Here is an 18579-nt window from a genome sequence, read left to right on the forward strand (position 1 = left end):
AGGACATCATATGACATTTTGGACGTTGAGTGGAGATACCTGTAACTGCAGACCTCATCCTGGTATCTTTTTATTTTGGGCAATGATGCTTTGTAAAGTAAAAGCAACCCTACAGGCTAATTAGCCAGTAGATTGCTTTTACAATTGGTGGGAGGAGTGCCCTTACCCCCAGCCGCTCTTGGGTGCCTTCCTGGGCTCTTCTGTCCAATCAGGGAGCCTAAGACTAAAGCCAGCACTGTCGTCGGCTTACTGTAGAGCTGAATAGGGACTGGAAAGTCCTTGATCATCTCTATGGTATTAGAAACTTCAGGTAGTTTGTCACTTCTAGTTTCCCTGGATGTAAACAATGCCATTTTCATATTGGGAAAGGATCTAAACATATCTTGTTGTTATTAGACGCTTTTATGGCAGAGGAATGATCTGGGGTCTAATAGATCCCAGATCTCTCAGTAAAGAGAAGCCTATCACTGGTTATGTTTATATTCCTTGTGATAGCAATAAAAGTGATCACAGAAAAAAGGAAAAAGTAAAAAAAACTGTGTAAAAACAAAAAAAAGTAATAAAATAAATAATAGTAAAAAACATTTGTAAAGCACTTTGTCCCCCGTCTTTCACGCATGTGAGGTATCGCCATGTACATTATAGCAAGAGTAATAATTCTAGCACCAGAACACCTGTGTAACTATAAACTGGTAACCTATGAAGGCTTTTAAAGTGTTGCCTATGGAGAATTTTAGTGTAGCCCTGCCCCCTTGGGGGTGGCTTGTTGAATGGGTGTCCTCGTCACCTCTTACACCCTGAACCTGCTCCAACCCATCTGACACTATCAGTTCTGTCATGGTAAATAATTGAGACCACAAAGGTTGCAGTGAATAAACAATTTACTGCTCTTTTGGATTTTGAAGTAGAATCAAAGTATTCAAACAAAAATAACACAATTGTGGCAAAAGAGAAAGGATCCTGAGTTCCCAACCAAGGATTTATGCCTTTTACCTCAGCACTCAGGATCTAGAACACAGGCCACACATACATACACAAATAAATGTGTATGTAAGCTAAGAGGATGGTGTTCCGCAACAGTAAACAATCCTTTAACTAACAAATGTGGTTAGAAAGTGACCGCAGATACAGTTACTATACTCAATGACTTAAATGCAAGGTAAACAGTGTAAATCTATAACATCAACTAGCAAAGTGCACTGTGTATGTTAATGGGGGCCCCCTATAGGATAAATTGCAAGCGTCTCTTGGAGAGTGAGGCCTCACTTATCTTCACCGGCAAGGAATCCCACAATCCAAGGAAAGTATTTGTAATCCAACAAAGGAAGGGAGGTTGAACTATGTTCCCCAATGCAATAGCAGTTGTAATCCACAGAGAGGCAAATGCAGTTATTCCTATGCATCACAAAAGATTAACAGCCTGGAACTGGTTTGAGAGCTTAAAGCCTGGTTCACCCACATCGCACTCTATTTGCATTTGCAGTTTCCAGTGGTTTGACTGAGTGTCAGAATGGCCTTATCAAAGTACCCAATCTGTTTGCCCTTCCCAGAATCAGTCTATGTCTGTATGGTAATAGAGATGTAGATACTGGATGTCTCTCACCCAAACCGAGGGATCCACTTCCCTCTGCAACCAGGCCCAGCTCTCATCAGCGTCTCCGTCTGCCTGTCAGCAACCTTCCGCTCGGCCATGCCACCGAGACTCCTCCGCACACTCACACCGCCGGCTTTACTCCGGTGTCCGCCACTAGGCCTCAGTTTAAGTTCCTGCGATCCGCAGCAGCTCTTCCCCTTCTTTCCAGTACGCTGTCCTCGAGGCAAGAGAGTGAAGCAAAGTCCCGCCTCCCTTTATATAGCCACCCCCAGCAAGCTCCGCGCATCCTGTTGCTCCCTGGGAGAAGGGTCCCTCTGTCTCAGCAGTCCTGACTCCTCCCGGACTACATCTCCTATAATGCAAAAGTCACCATCTTGCAGAAGTTTGATAATAATAACAATATGAACAATACCAACCCGGCTACAATAGGTACCAGAGTTTGGCACTGTTTTATCGGCGTAAGCAATTTTAGGTATCTATTTACTCAGCGTAACATCATCTTTTATATTTTTAACAAAAAATGGGTATGATATTTTGTTTGTGTGCACTAAAATTCATTAAATTGTATTTGCTCCCAAAAAGTTGTATTTGAAAAACTGATGTTCAAACACTGTGTGACAGAAAAAATTGCAAAACCCACCATTCTATTCTCTAGGGCCTCTGAAAAAATGCATATATAATGTTTTGGGGTTCCAAGTAAATTTCTAGTAAAATAAATGATGATCTTTACATGTAGGAGAGAAATGTCAATGTAAAAAAAAAATAGAATTTGGGGTATTCACATTAGAAACTTAAATGCATATATTTGCATGTAAATACATCTAAATATGTCTAAACACATCTACCCCAGCTTTAAAAGAAGAACTTCTAAATGTGGGAAAACGTGATCTGGGAAGCATCGTCCCCCCTTCTGCAAAAAGTTTGCAAACTTTTTGGAGAGAAAGGTATATTATATTTTCTTGTTTTAAACTTGTCTCTACATTTCTTTAGTTGCTTCTTGGTTTTTGGCATAGGCCAAAATGATGTCATGCATCCTAAGAGTTTTCATGGGCATTTTTTTTTCTTTCATATGGTTGAGGAGAAGAGGGTCTTTCTCAGCTAAGATTACCCTTGTGCCTGTATTCTTAAGCTAAGGATGGATTCCAGGAAGTAAATGCTACATGAATCATTTGCCCTTTTTTAAGATGGCCGCAGCTGGAAATGTTCTTTTCAAAGTGATTTCTCAACAAAAAAAAATATGGAGACATGAATAGATAGGGGAGTATGCTTTGAATATTTAAAATTAATTAAATTATCATGGTTTGGTAAGGTATCCTACTATAAAGTAAACACATCCAAGTGCTTTGCTTTACCTGTTAATAAACCTCCATCTAAACGCAACCCACTCAAATCTATATTCCCATGTAACTGGAATTCCTCATCCATCATGTACCTTGGCATACAACTATCTTCTCCAATTTCCAAGATATACTTAGTAAATTTTCCAAAACTTTTAGACCAAATTTCTTGTGACTAGAACCAATTAGGCAAAACCCAACTTTCCTGGATAGGGCATATTGCTGCCTACAAAATGCAAGTTTTTCCTAAATTACTATATTACTTTTTTTTCCAATTGGCTGCAATGGTGAGAAAATACATATGGGCGTGAAAAAAAAACCCTGAACTGCAATGTGGATCCTCTATACACCCAAACACCTAGGGAGTCTAGGCCTTCCACATGCACAGACTTATTTCCAGGCAACTATATTAGACCAGCTCTGATTCTGGCTTTCTAGTCAAAAAAACAAGCTTTGGGCAGAGGTGGAAAGGGAAGTCACCCCTGGGCACGATCTGTTTGTCCTGCTAATGGCAGCATATATACATTACAATCCTAAAACACCACAAACTCCAACGATTAAAGCAACCCTATCTGCATGGTCCTCATTACATAAGATGAAAGGTGCCTCAGAAAGCCTCCAAAGATTAAATATACCTCTAAGAACAAATGAATACTTAATACCACACTTTCTATCCCAGACCTGGGCAATGAGAGGTGTTAATTTCAAAATGGAAGATTTAGGAGTGATAAAGTACAAAATAAACCATATTAAATACTTTTGGATATCCAACCCTATTAGACATATTAAAGTTCCCCAAAAGATCTAGAATTTCCTATCTAACAGGCTCCCTTAAGATGTCAAAAGGCATCTTCTTCTTTTGTGACTATTGCAGCCAATACCAAAAAGATAAAAAACTAAATGCTATGGTTTCATGGGAAAAGGATCTTTAACAGACTTTCCATCAAAAATGGCTAGGGGCAATCAAGAACAGCAAATCCTCAGCATGTACAGACCACTGGGATAACTCCTAGAAATTACTCCACAGGTGGTATATGACTCCAGTGAAACTCCATGAAATTGGCCCAGAAGCTTCCCAATTGTTGTGCTGGAGAAACTGCAGCAAAGTGGGAAAATTACTCCATATCCTTTGAGAGTGTAATGAGCTCAAAGCATCCTAGAGAGAGGTATCTAAACTTATATTACAGATTACAGGCACATCCAAACCTATCACACCAATCTCCACACCACCACATTAAAACCTATTACACCACAAACAGCTTTCCATTAAATATGTACCAAAAAAGCTGATCAGAACTTAGCCTTTAAAGTAGATGTACCCAATACTAAAATCTTATAGTTTCAAAAGGTGTTCTCTGTTTTTTTTCAACTTTCATTAAAAATAAACCAACATAGTTTGTGATCCTGCCAGTTTATTGTTCGGGTACTTCCTGTTGTGGTATGACAGCCACCACTGAAGTAAGACAGGAAGTGGTTTAAAGAAGCTGGAGGAGGTCAGCAGCACTGAGATTTAAAAATGGAAAAAAAAGAACATGGAAATTGTTTATGATACAAAGTGCCTAAGCACACAAAATATCTTCCTGTTAGACTTTAGCTCAAATTTAAAGTTAGGCATTATAGGGGAACATTTATATTTTGTAAACTTGTTTTAGGCACTGAAACGTTTTTGTAAATGTGTTTTCAGCACTGAAACTGCCATGCCAAATACTACTTCATTCCGCATCAAACACGCATGAACTGACAGTATCATACTGAAGCATTCATCTTGACTAACAAAAAAATGACTCTAGTTAGCCAGCACTGTTACCAGTGTGTCTTCCTTCTTCCCTCCTGCCATGGCTGGGAATACATCTCAAAGAAATAGAGAGTATATACATGGACAAGTTGACAAAAGTGAATTCTACCAAGTCCACTGGAATTCTATTAGGGTAAGAAGTTCCTTTCTGGACTTCTGTAACTAATTGTAGATGATTTTCATACTGTAATTGGATTGCTACTCTGATTCAAATACTAATCTGTCTGCTTTGTTCTATTTGACTGCCTAATGCTGACTCTGATTTCAACCCATTGCTCGTCCTCAGTTTAGCGTAACCTGCCCAGTGTATTTTACTTGGATGTATGCAATGTCAGCTGTTGGTAGAAGAGCAAAATAGAGAGACTGTGACCTGTGAATGTTAAGAGAGAGAGAGAGAGAAAGAAATAAAGAGAGATGGAGAGAGATAGAGCAAGGGAGATGGAGAGATAAGGAAGCGAGAGAGGGAGAGAGAGAGAAGGAAAGGGATAGATATAGAGTGAGAGGGAGGGAGAGGGAGGGAGAGGAAGAGAGAGAGGGAACGGGAGAGGGAAGGAGAGAGAGCGAGGGAGTAGGAAAGGGGGTAAGAGAGGGAGAAGGAAAAGGAGAGAGAGTGAGGGGGAGGGAGAGGGAAGGAGAGAGAACGAGGGAGAGGAGAGAGAGAGAAAAAGAGAAGGATAGAGAGAGAAAGATTGAGAGGGAGAGGGAGAGAGAGAGAGGGGGGAGAGAGAGAGAGAAAGGGAGAGAGAGAGGGGAGAGAGCGCGAGAGAGAGGGAGGGAGAGGGAAAGAGAAAGAAAGAGAGATGGGGAGAGAGAGGGAAAGGGAGAAGGAGAGGGAGAAAGAGAGGGGGGAGGGAGAAATAGAAAGAGGGAGAGACAGAGAGAGAGAGAGAGAAGGAGAAAATTATTTTGCAAAGTAATACAGCAACCCAGTGTGAAATAATTTTTAATAATAAGGGATATGTGTAAAAACTTGTATCAGAAATAATGTAATGCACATGGTTGCTAAGCAACATCATTTTACGGGCACAAGAAGGCCATTGCAATGTTAATTGTTAATTATATGTCAGTTCCTTTATCAGTTCCACCCCTGACACTAGTTTTGTGAGTATCCAAACTAACCAGAAATGCTGTCAGCTGATGTATCTAAAATTGCATCTGAGTATATCTGAGTAACACCCAAGAGGAAATGTTAGCAAACTAAATAGTTAAAATGTCACAAGCTAAAAGAGAAAGTGTTATGTTTAATATCAAAAGCACTGTGAAGGTAGAATTACCAAATAGTGCATTTTGTGGTAATGCTGATGTAGCACCCTCCTAGGTATGTGGGAGGGAGAGAGTAAAATTTTGAATCTTTGCTGCTTACCAGAAAGATTGCCAGGTAAATCTATATTGATTTCTGCCTACCAGATCAGGATCTGCTAGGGAGGTTTGCTCATAGTGCTCAGGTGCAGCTCAGTTTGTCTGAAGTGTTTCACACTGGTCAAATAGAGAGGCAAATTAGACAGTGGGAGGAAACCTGATGAATGAGTGCACAGGCATTTAGTCCAGCCCTGGTGATTGGCAGAGGAAAGTGCCTTGTGTCTTTAGATACTGTATAAATGCCAAGAACACATGTGCTTGGGGTCTTTCAGCTGGAGAGGGGGATCCCAGAGGGAGGGGGCGGCTGCGCCTCCTCTGTAGAAGTTGCCATGGGGCCTCAGATGGTCGACCTGAGAGCCTGAGAGTTCGAGAGAAATTGAACCCAGAGGTACTGCAGAGATGGCTGGAAGGGAGACACTGGAAAGGATCTGATTCTGCATACAGTGAGTACAGATCTGTGTCATGGGGCCTGTCCTGAGAGGGCAATTCCTTCAGCTAAAAGAGTCAGTGGACGGTTGTCAGTAAATGGCCGAGTATTTGCCCAAGTAATGCTATTTCTTCTCAAGTAAAGTGCCGGAGTGTCAGTGGCAAAAGTAGCGTCTGCTTTACAGTGATCAGTAGGAGTGTGCTTCCAAGTCATGGTCACAGCAGTGGTTGCCACCCACAACGACCGGACATTTACCCAAGAAACACCATGTCTTCTCAAGTAAAGTGCTGGAGCATCGGTGGAGAAAGTATGTGCTGTATTGTAGGAGGAAATCGTGTCTGCTTTACAGTAATCTGTGCAAGTGTGCTTTCAAATTATGGTCAAGAAAGCAGTGACCCGGGACCCGGGGATCAGCGCGTTAGGGGTTGTGTCAGTACTTATGATGTGGAAAAGAATGGAAAAGTGCAACTGTAGCTCAAGTACAGACAGAAGAGGCAGATGTATGCATATCTGTGGCAGGGAAAACAATCTGCATTGCAGTATCATTCGTGAAGGCTGGGCAGCGTTATGGCAGCAGCGAAGGGGTTCCTGCACCGCGCAGGAGAGAGCGCGCCAAGGGGATCTGCCTTGCAGGAGGATCCACTGCCAGAGAGTCAGCTAGTCTGGGGCAGTGGGCGGAGTCGCCGTCCATGGGCCGCTAATCCGAATGGAGGAGGGGAGCTGGGACGTCACTTCTGCCTTCGGGTGTAGCTGCGGTGCAGACAGGTGAGTAGAGGAGCAAGATGGCAGATGCTGGAGTGAGCCAGAGCGCAGGGGCTATCCCACATTGGCAAAGAATTTGCAGAGCAGACTGAATCTTAGAATTTGACACTGTTGGATTGATGCCCAAGGGAAGTCTGGCCTTGTGGAGCGGAGGGGATACAGAACACCTTGGACTGGTATGTGGCAGATACAAGAATGTGTCCCTGTGGCTGCCAGTGTGGGCACTGTGATGACATGTTGTTGCAGCTAGAACAGAGTGATTGCAAGCCCGGAAGATTGTATGTGAACTGGGAAGTAGGAGCCACTTATAAACTGCTGACACCCAGAGTGGCTATTCCTGTTTGGAGAGGACGAGAAGTGCCGAGAGTATCGCTGGGGCCGGGAACAGTGATTCAAACCTGCACTACCATCTGTCAAACTCGGTAGACCCACATCTCAGAGGTGCAATGCACACAATTTGTAAAAGACGACAAGCAGTCGCAAGGTGCATTGGTGGCAGTGGCAGCAACTAGCAGTCCAGCTCTTAAAGAGGCAGAGGGGAGTCAATGGCCCCAGAAGTTGAAGTCCCCCAGTTCGTCCAATGAGACAGAGGCAGGGGCCATTGATGTGTAGTCATCCAGTTTCCAGTATCACTGTAAATCCCTGGAAGAGGGAATCGATGACTAGGTATCAGAAGTGGAGGCTAAGTGGGACTGGGGAACTTAAGGAATAAGAAGTGCTGCAAATTCCAGTTCACTGAAGAGACAGAGGCAACGGTTGTCACAAAATGTAGTGCTAGAGAGAGAGTATAATTTTGGATCTTTGTTGCTTACCAGAAAGATTGCCAGGTAAACCTATATTGTTCTCTGCCTACCAGAGATCAGGATCTGCTAGTAAGGTTTGATCATGGTGCTCAGGTGCAGCTCAGTTTGTCTGAAGTGTTTCGTACTGGTTAATTAAATTAATATTTTTATTATTATATATAATTTTTTTCTCTGCTGCTCATACGCACCATTTTTACTCTATTCAGCTCAGCCCATATCTCCCGGTGTGTGGTGCCCTTGCCTCTGCCCGTTGCCCTGTGTTCCCTCAGCTCCCGTGGGAGACCTCTGGCCCTATGTCTTGCCTCTTGTGCTAGCAGGCATATCAATTGCCACGTAAGTTTTTGACAAACTGGGAGATTCAGTTTCCCCCTCCTCCTTCTTTTGTCCAGTTTTCATCTATTAATATAGCTATTGTTGCTTCATACATATTTATATACATATATCTTTTAGATATGAAACCAACATCTACTCCTGATGAAGTGGCACTATAAGTCCACGAAACGCGTCAAGTTTTTTGAGGTTTCGATCATATTCTACTATTTCTACATTGTTGCAACATTGTCTTATTCATTGTGATTTTATCCAACTACTATATTATTCCTGTTTTAACATCTGTAAATTAGTTTTATGAACACTGGATCTGAGCATGTTCTATCAGTTCATGTAATACTTATGAGTCTTTATTTTTACCAATTGTATCATTTATGACTATGTGTACATCTGCTGACATTAATAAATGTAATTGTTGTCCTGACAGATTTTCTATGTCTCTTATTCCCGACCTTCCTTGTTTACTCTGTTTCGTACTGGTCCAATAGGGAGGCATATTGGACAGTGGGAGGAAACCTGATGAATAAGTGCACAGGCATTTAGTAAAGCCCTGGTGATTGGCAGAGGAAAGTGCCTCGGTGCATGCTGGGCCCAAGAAGTCATCATACAGTAGGCCCTACAGAGGACAGTGCTACACTAATTTAGGCTAAATCTACATGTGTAAGACTGGCATTAAACAGCGGACAATGGTCAGACATAAGTAAAAGATCTGTCCATTAAAGGATAGGCACAAAGGCACCAATCCCCCCATCCCAGTACACACTGATATAACAGTGAGGGTCTGTAACATCAAGGATCTGGTCCTAGATTTCAGCTATATAATAACTGTATGTCCCCATCAACCTGAGAAGTTTTTTTTACACTACCAAGACTCATTTGTGTTGAACTAAACTGAATTGTTAAGCCAATATTAGCAGTTAATGAACCGTCTTTCTCTAAATTCCTAAAAAATTTCACTGCCATGAAAAAGATTGTTATATGATCAGCATACTCTAAAACAGCAGTAAATCACTCAATGGACGTTACTGTAAGGTTCTGGCACTCTCAGTGCCTCCTATCACATTATTTCCGGGTGATTTCCATCTACCTAGATAGAAGAAACACATATAGGTGTGTTTCCCTTTAAGACTGATGCTGTCATCACTCAGCGCCGGACTAGATGGCTATTTAAATCGCCGGTTCTCACTCACATGTGTTCGTTCAAACACCCTTACCTGGATGCTAACTTGGCTTGAAGCTTTCGTGCTTGCAAGCATACCTCGCTGACGGAACCTCGCTGCGCTGATCCCTGTATCCCGCTTCCGGATCATCCGCTCCTCCTGAACCAACCTTCGGCTGTATTGCTATTAGTGCTAAGTACCCCGCAGGGGAACCCTCTATAAACTTATACTAAGCTTACACTATCTAGCTCTGCATAGTAAAGACTATTTATCACATCTGCATATCTAGATTGCTAGCTCTTAAGACTACTGCTACTTATTCCTGCACTGGGTTGATCTCTCTTGTATGTCCACCTGCTACTCTGTCATCTGCTACCATACATGATTGCTAAACCTACCTGCATCCATCTGCTACTGTCTTACCTTCAAGTGTCTGTCACCTACCACCTCCACTCAACCTGTCTCTTAAATCTTCATCACTGTGTTACTACATACATAAAGTCACTCTAGGAACCAGCTTGTTGAGTGTGTGTATTTACTAGCTGAAGTAAGACCTTCCACACATGATGAGTCATTGAGGTTGGGAATGGTATCTCAGCATCTCTCTTACATGACTACTGAAGTGGAATATTTCTGCAGCTGAAAATCCACACCATACATGAAACGCAGGAGCGTTACAGATTGAACGAACATACAAATGGATTCAGCAGAAATAACCACTCAGGTGACACAATTAAAACAGCAAGTAACTGCGTTAATACACACACTTGCTGAATTAAAAGAAGACAATCAGGCTCTGTCGCAGCAGGTAATTAGACTGACACAACTTACCTCTGCTCAGTCCCCTGAACCCATAAATCCTAATAAATAAATCCCATAAATAAATCCTCCTTTGGTATTTACAGGCGATCGCAAAAAATTTCGCGAATTTAAAAACGCATGTGAGTTACTTTTCTTGTTAAGACCATGTACCTACCTTACTGATCATATTAAGGTTTGTACTATTATTTCTTACCTAACAGGTGATCCTCGGGCCTGGGCAGACTCTCTTTTTGAGAAAAACGAACAGCTTCTCAACTGCTATGCCTTATTTCTAGCAGAACTTACTAGCCTATATAATGATCCCAATAGGCAGAATTCCTGCCGATTTTCAATTAAGATCCTTGAACCAAGGTGGGAGACCTGTGGAAGACTTTGTCGCAGAATTCAAGAGATGGACCCTTGATTCAGAATGGAATGATGCATCTCTGAAAACCCAATTTAGGCTTGGCCTATCAGAGGCCGTTAAAGACGAGCTGGCCCGAGCGGATCTGCCAAAAACCCTGGATGCATTGATACAACTCAGTATCACCATAGATAGAAGACTACGAGAAAGGAAGTCTGAAAAAATGGGAATGCCATTATCCAGTTCTTCTCGGATTTCGGCCGTTGACCCCACTCCTAAACCTGCTCCAGGTAACCACAGACCCCGGCTACCTAGGGAAAATAGGAAACCAAATAAATATGGTGATCCTGCCTGGTCATGGTCCAAGCCTGCCTTAAACAGTCAGCCTTGTCACTCTGACACATCCCATTTGAACCCTGATCCTACAGAGATGGATGAAGAGCCTATGGAGATTGGTGCCGTACATACTAAGTTGTCCTTACAAGAAAAAAGAGATCACAGGAGAATCTGTGGCCTTTGTTTTTATTGTGGTGAAGGAGGACATTTCATTACATTCTGCCCAATCAGACCCCATAGGCCTAAGGCTCTCCCAATGGAGGCCAGGCGAATCCGAAGGGTCTTCCCTGAAAAACAGCCTGGAAATTACCAAGGCTGTTGCCAGCCCTGTCCCCGTTCTATATCAGAAAAGGACACCCAGAAATTGGCAGATGTTGGTATAGATACTCCTATTTTTGCAAGCACATTTTTAGCTTCCAATGAAAACATTGAGATTCTTGCACCTGACTGCGTACGCGCTTCTAATGGCACGGTGGTATGTAGGAAGGATCTGAGGATGTTTGAAGAAGCATTGGTTGCTAGGACTACTAGGATTACTTCGGATGGTTATGCGTCCGATTCTAGTGAGGGGTTCATGTAGCAGACACCCTAACAACAAGTGATCCGATTCTCACATCGGTTACCAACCTGATCCGATTCTCATATCGGCAACAAGTGATCCGATTCTCACATCGGTTACCAACCTGATCCGATTTTCATATCGGCAACAAGTGATCCGATTTTCATATCGGCAACAAGTGATCCGATTCTCACATCGGTTACCAACCTGATCCGATTCTCGTATCGGCAACCAGTATTATCCGATTCTCATATCGGCAACCATTTTTTTTTTTTCCGATTTTCATATCGGAAACCAGTCTCATCCGATTCTCGTATCGGCAACCAGTCTTATCCGATTCTCGTATCGGCAACCATTTTTTTTTCTCTTCCCGATTTTCATATCGGCAACCAGTCTTATCCGATTCTCGCATCGGCAACCAGTCTCATCCGATTCTCGCATCGGCAACCAGTCTCATCCGATTCTCGTATCAGCAACCAGTATTATCCGATTCTCGTATAGGCAACCAGTCTTTTCCGATTCTTATATCGACAACCAGCCTTAGAGGCCTTCCGGAGCCGGCCTTACGGGGGGGGTACTGTAAGGTTCTGGCACTCTCAGTGCCTCCTATCACATTATTTCCGGGTGATTTCCATCTACCTAGATAGAAGAAACACATATAGGTGTGTTTCCCTTTAAGACTGATGCTGTCATCACTCAGCGCCGGACTAGATGGCTATTTAAATCGCCGGTTCTCACTCACATGTGTTCGTTCAAACACCCTTACCTGGATGCTAACTTGGCTTGAAGCTTTCGTGCTTGCAAGCATACCTCGCTGACGGAACCTCGCTGCGCTGATCCCTGTATCCCGCTTCCGGATCATCCGCTCCTCCTGAACCAACCTTCGGCTGTATTGCTATTAGTGCTAAGTACCCCGCAGGGGAACCCTCTATAAACTTATACTAAGCTTACACTATCTAGCTCTGCATAGTAAAGACTATTTATCACATCTGCATATCTAGATTGCTAGCTCTTAAGACTACTGCTACTTATTCCTGCACTGGGTTGATCTCTCTTGTATGTCCACCTGCTACTCTGTCATCTGCTACCATACATGATTGCTAAACCTACCTGCATCCATCTGCTACTGTCTTACCTTCAAGTGTCTGTCACCTACCACCTCCACTCAACCTGTCTCTTAAATCTTCATCACTGTGTTACTACATAAATAAAGTCACTCTAGGAACCAGCTTGTTGAGTGTGTGTATTTACTAGCTGAAGTAAGACCTTCCACACATGATGAGTCATTGAGGTTGGGAATGGTATCTCAGCATCTCTCTTACATGACTACTGAAGTGGAATATTTCTGCAGCTGAAAATCCACACCATACATGAAACGCAGGAGCGTTACAGTTCCACACATAAAAGCAAATAAGAGTTTCTGCATGTAGGGCTCCTAAAATGTGGTTCATGCAGGGAATATGGAGGGTAAGTGACAGCATGTAAAAGTAAACAAAAGCCTGGTAAAGAGCATATCAGAGTATATATTCGAGAGGAGTTAAAGAAGGATGCTGGGCTGGTGGTATTTTAATGACAGGAAGGCCCCTTTCACACATACGGTCCGTTCAGATCCGCCTGTCAGTTTTTCAGGCGGATCTGAACGGATGCCCCATGCATCTCTATGGGGCAGCGGATGTCAGCGGAGACATGTCCGCTGACATCCGATCCTGTCCGTCAAATCCGGACGGATGTAAACCCTATTTGTTCTGTTCTGATCCGATTCCCAATAGACGACAGTGGGGATCTGACACCTCTGTCTCCACACACAGCGTGGAGACAGAGCTGTCATCCACCTGCTCAACGGGGATCGGCGGATCGATCCCCGCTGAGAAAAACTGAGTCCATTCGCGGAACGGACACGTGTGAAAGGGGCCGAATGGATAAATAAACAGACAAGGGCTTTGCAGTGAGCCTAAACTATCCTTCTACCAATGCTCCTGTTCTAGTCTGATGGAAAATGTTGCAATATATTCAAGTTGAGAATCTTTGCGCAATACATTGTGTAAATGTCCAATTTGAGTTATCAGTCATGTGCACTTTAAAAAAAAAAGCAGCATTTGCTTTTCAGAGGTTCATTTGATATTAAATCAGTCACATTAAACAATAACAATGAATAAAATGATGATAATAAAATTTTTTATACATAGAGTTTGTTGAAAAAACAGAGAACATTTAGGCCTCATTCACACTGTGACAGTGACTATGACAGTGACTTACCTGCATTTATAGGACATTTCTAAATGCATATAAAAGGCATGTAATTATTTTAGCCACTTCCCTACCACACTATAGCCCATTCACAGCCACAGTGCCCCTCTCCTGTTTTACGAGTGTGTCCCTGGACGTCCTCCCTGAGAACTTTCCATGCACACACTGGGGAAACAGCGCATCACAGATCAGGGTAAAGGACCAATCACAGATGCTTGTTACCATGTGATCAACTGTGTCCATTCACAACTGACACAAACTTGTAAATAGACTTGCTGGTTATCGGTTCGTTTTTCATCAAACACTGTCTCTGTGTGAGGAAAGGAGAGCCAAAAACTGGTAAATCTGCCAGGGCGCAGTAAGTACAATATTTACACTGATAATCTGTGCCCTATTATTAAGTGCCCTGATTATCAGTGGAGTCCCATTAGTGTCCATCAGTGCAGCTTATCAGTGCTGCCTTTCAGTGCCCATCAGTGCTGCTTCATCAGTGTAGCCTTGTCAGTGCCTCCTCGTCGTTGCCCATCAGTGCTGCCTCATCGGTGCAGCCTCATCAGTGTCCATCAGTGCACATCAGTGCAGCCTCATTGGTGCACATAAGTGCAGCCTCAATAGTGCCTATTATCTTATTTGCCAAATTTTATAACAGAAACTAGGCAAAATGTTTTTTTCCCAAATTTTCTTTTATTTATCAAGAAATAAAAACCCCAGTTGTGAATACATGTCACCAAAAGAAAGCTCTATTGGCCCAAAAATATTTTTATTTAACCACCTGCCACCCGCGCTATAGCCGATAGACGGCTACAGCGCGGACTCGAATTTCCGGGAGGCCGTCTTTAAATGGCCTCCCAGTGACTCGCTCCTGCGAGCGCGCATTGGAGAAAATCTGTGTCAGCCGTGTCCCTTGGACACAGCCAATCACAGATCGTGGTGAATGGCCAATCACAGCAGCCATTTACCACGTGATCCGACCGTGCAATGAGAGATGATCTCATATGTAAACATATGAGATCATCTCTCATCGCCAGCTCTCTTCCTCACACAGAGACTGCAGTGTGAGGAAGAGGAGAGCCGTCAGCGGTAAAGGGAACACAGAGGAATGTAATCAGGGCACCAATCACCAGTGCCCTGATTACACAAGAGAAAAAAAATGCCATTACTGCCCACAGTGCCCGCCATCGGTGCCCCCCATCAGTGCCCACACTCAGTGCCCATAGTGCTGCCAGTCAGTGCCCATCAGTGCCTGCTCATCTAGGCACTGATGGGCACTGACTAGTAGCACTATGGGCACTGAGTGTGGGCACTGATGGTGCTGCCCATCAGTGCTCATCAGTGCCACCCGTCAGTATCCATCAGTGCCACCCATCAGTGCCAGCCATCAGTGTCCATCAGTGCCACCTCTCAGTGCCCATCAGTGCCACCTCTCAGTGCCCAGCAGTGCCACCTCTCAGTGCTCATCAGTGCCGCCTATTAGTGCCACCTATCAGTGCTCATCAGTGCGGCATATTAGTACCTCCTCATCAGTGCCACCTCATCAGTGCCCATAAGTGCCACCTCATCAGTGCCCATATGTGCCACCTCATCAGTGCCCATTAGTGCAGCCTATCAGTGCCCATCAGTGCCGCCTCATCAGTGCACATCAGTGAAGGAGAAAAATGTATTTATTTTCAAAATTTACTCTTTTTTTTTTTAAATGTTCTCTCTTTTTTCTTTTTTTTAGTAAGAAATAAAAAACCCAGAGGTTATTAAATACCACCAAAAGAAAGCTCTATTTGTGTGAAAAAAATGATAAAAATTTCATATGGGTACAGTGTAGCATGACCGCGCAATTGTCATTCAAAGCGTGAGAGCGCTGAAAGCTGAAAATTGGCCTTGGCAGGAAGGGGGTATAAGTGCCCAGTAGGCAAGTGGTTAATATGGGTACAGTGTTGCCTAACCGCATATTTCAAAGTGTGACAACGATGAAAGCTGAAAATTGGCCTGGGCCAAAAGAGGGTGAATGAGGTTGTTAATGGTGTTATGATTTTAATGATATAATTGACACTATACTTTCAGGTGCATTCAGTCTAGCTGAGTTTTAAAAAAATTGGTAAACGCAGGTACATTTAAATGCAGGAGAAAGTGATCTGGAAAGGGATTCATTTATACAGCTCAGATAAATTTATCTGTATTTAAAAAATACAAATGAAGGAGGGTAGAGTGAATGTAGCCTTATAAGCATCCAAAATGAGAAATATTATATTTATCATTGAAGGTCACCAATTATTTGATGAAATAGATTCCTGTTTATCTCTGACACAAATGTCAGGGAATTAGTTTGTGGAGCGTTGTACTTAGAATTCCAAACCAGAGTTGCCTTAGCCTGGTGAACTGCCCGCAGTGAAAATTATTTCAATTGTGTCGATCTTTCTTGAAAGGATGTATTTAGTTGGCACATAAGTTCAATGCAATAGGACAATTTAGCATTGACTTGCAGTAGCCAAATAAGCATGAAATTGAATCCTATCAAACCCAAAGAAAGAATAGAAAAGGTCTGTCAATCAAGGCTGAACTCAAAATTAATGTACTTTAGCTGATTGCAGTGCAGCTACAAATGGTTTTATTAAAGTGGATGTGATGTGGCATCTTAAAGTTCTTACTTAGAATGACAATATATATATATATATATATATATTTTTATTTGGTGATAAACAGCACATACAGAATCAAGGCAAAATACTTTATCTTCTTCAAAATTAAGTCTGTAGAAGAGTATAGAAAACAAAAAAGCATAAGCAATTAATGCATGTTAGAGTTTACCAGCAGATCAGGCTCCTATGATGTAGACCTTGCTGCCACTATTAGTGTGTTTTAGTTGCTTCTCTGCATTTTAGTTACATATTGCTAAATGGGACAGCTTCCTCTTGGTTGTTAGGAAACCAGCACCCATTGGCGTCCTAACAACCAGTTACATAAACTAGCCCAACACATTCAGCTGTCATCAGAGGCATGAACATCCACCTGGTAATACCAATAGGCTGAAGAATAGGACTAACAATTATGAATTAGGTTGCTTTCCTTATAATATTATTTCTTAACCAGGTGGGGAGCTCCCTTTATGTTAGGACCAGCTGTAATATAATAAAAGTAGATTTCACGAGTACTGTATATTTGTGCAAAATTAATGTGTAATAAATAGGCTGTGGATGCCTAATACTATATAGTTTTACATATGGTTGAGTTGTAGTTGTGGGAACAAACAGAAAACCAGGTTTTAGCCTTGCAAATCTGGGAAACAGGTCCCTGATGTGGAATGCCCATGAAAACTGACAGATCTGGTAAAGTATGCCTTAACAGGACAGGAAGGAACCTTATTCTTCTGACCAGTGTTTTTCAACCTTTTTTTCAGTCAAGACACCCTTTAAAATTGTGCACAATTCTCAGCCTGAGGGCTCATTAACACAAGGAGGTGCATCCAAGTGTGAGAACTTTCTTGTGTGTTCCCTCTTGTTCCATTTCTTAATAGGTGCTCGTAAAAACCTGGATAAAGGTGCTAGCTAGAGATGTCCCGAACTATTCGCCGGCAAACAGTTCCCGGCCAACATCGCTTGTTCGCGTTCCCCGCGGCGGGCGAACATATGCGATGTTCGGTCCGCCCCCTATACATCATCATTGAGCAAAATTTGACCCTGTACCTCACAGTCAGCAGACACATTCCAGCCAATCAGCATACCCTCCCTCCCAGACCCTCCCACCTCCTATAAAAAAGTAAGGGCAGCATCCATCTTAGATTCATTCTGAAGCTGCAGAGTTAGTTAGAGCAGGGAGAGTGCTGCTGCTGCTGCTGAATTAATAGGGAAATCATTAGCTAGGCCAGTGTTCTGTGTCCACTCCTGCTGTAAGGACAGCATCCTGACAGCACCCCAAAAAGCCCTTTTTAGGGCTGGTATATCAGTCTGCTTTTATTTTTTTTTTTATATACTGTATATATATACAGACTGTACTGTGTGAACACCACTCAAATCGGGTGGCACAGTACCTTGCAGATAAAAAAGTCATTTAATTTTTACCCTTTAATATAATTGCAGTTGCCTGCCAATGAGTGTCAGGTCCACGGACTGTACTGTGCCCACTGCCCACCATTCATATAGGGTGGCACAGCACCTTGCAGATAAAAAAAGTAATTTAATTTTTTCTCTGTAATATAATTGCAGTTGCCTGTCAGTGAGTGTCAGGCCCACAGACTGTACTGTGTCCATTGCAAATGGACTGTTTGCGGTTGTTTGCGGTGCGTTAAACGGGGAGTTTGGTCTGTCAGAGTTTGGTCTGTCACTGTGAAGCGGGCGTAACCCTTCACTACCTGATCGATACAACATCATACCTGATCGTATTCACACACTGGATGTTTTAAAGCACGTTATTCCAAACAATTTAGGGATGTTAGGTGATTTATGCTCTTTATGGATTAAAACCCGACTCTGCATCAACTACGTAGTTTTCCATGGGAGTTTTGCCATGGATCCCCCTCCGGCATGCCACAGTCCAGGTGTTTGTCCCCTTGAAACAACTTTTCCATCACTATTGTGGCCAAAAAGAGACCCTGTGGGTTTTAAAATTCGCCTGCCTATTGAAGTCTATGGCGGTTCGCCCTGTTCGCCCGTTCGCGAACATTTGCGGAAGTTCGCGTTCGGCGTTTGCAAACGGAAAATTTTATGTTCGCGACATC

The sequence above is a fragment of the Pelophylax lessonae genome, assembly GCF_965119305.1.
Source record: "Pelophylax lessonae genome assembly, chromosome: 1".
In the NCBI taxonomy this organism is placed as follows: domain Eukaryota; kingdom Metazoa; phylum Chordata; class Amphibia; order Anura; family Ranidae; genus Pelophylax; species Pelophylax lessonae.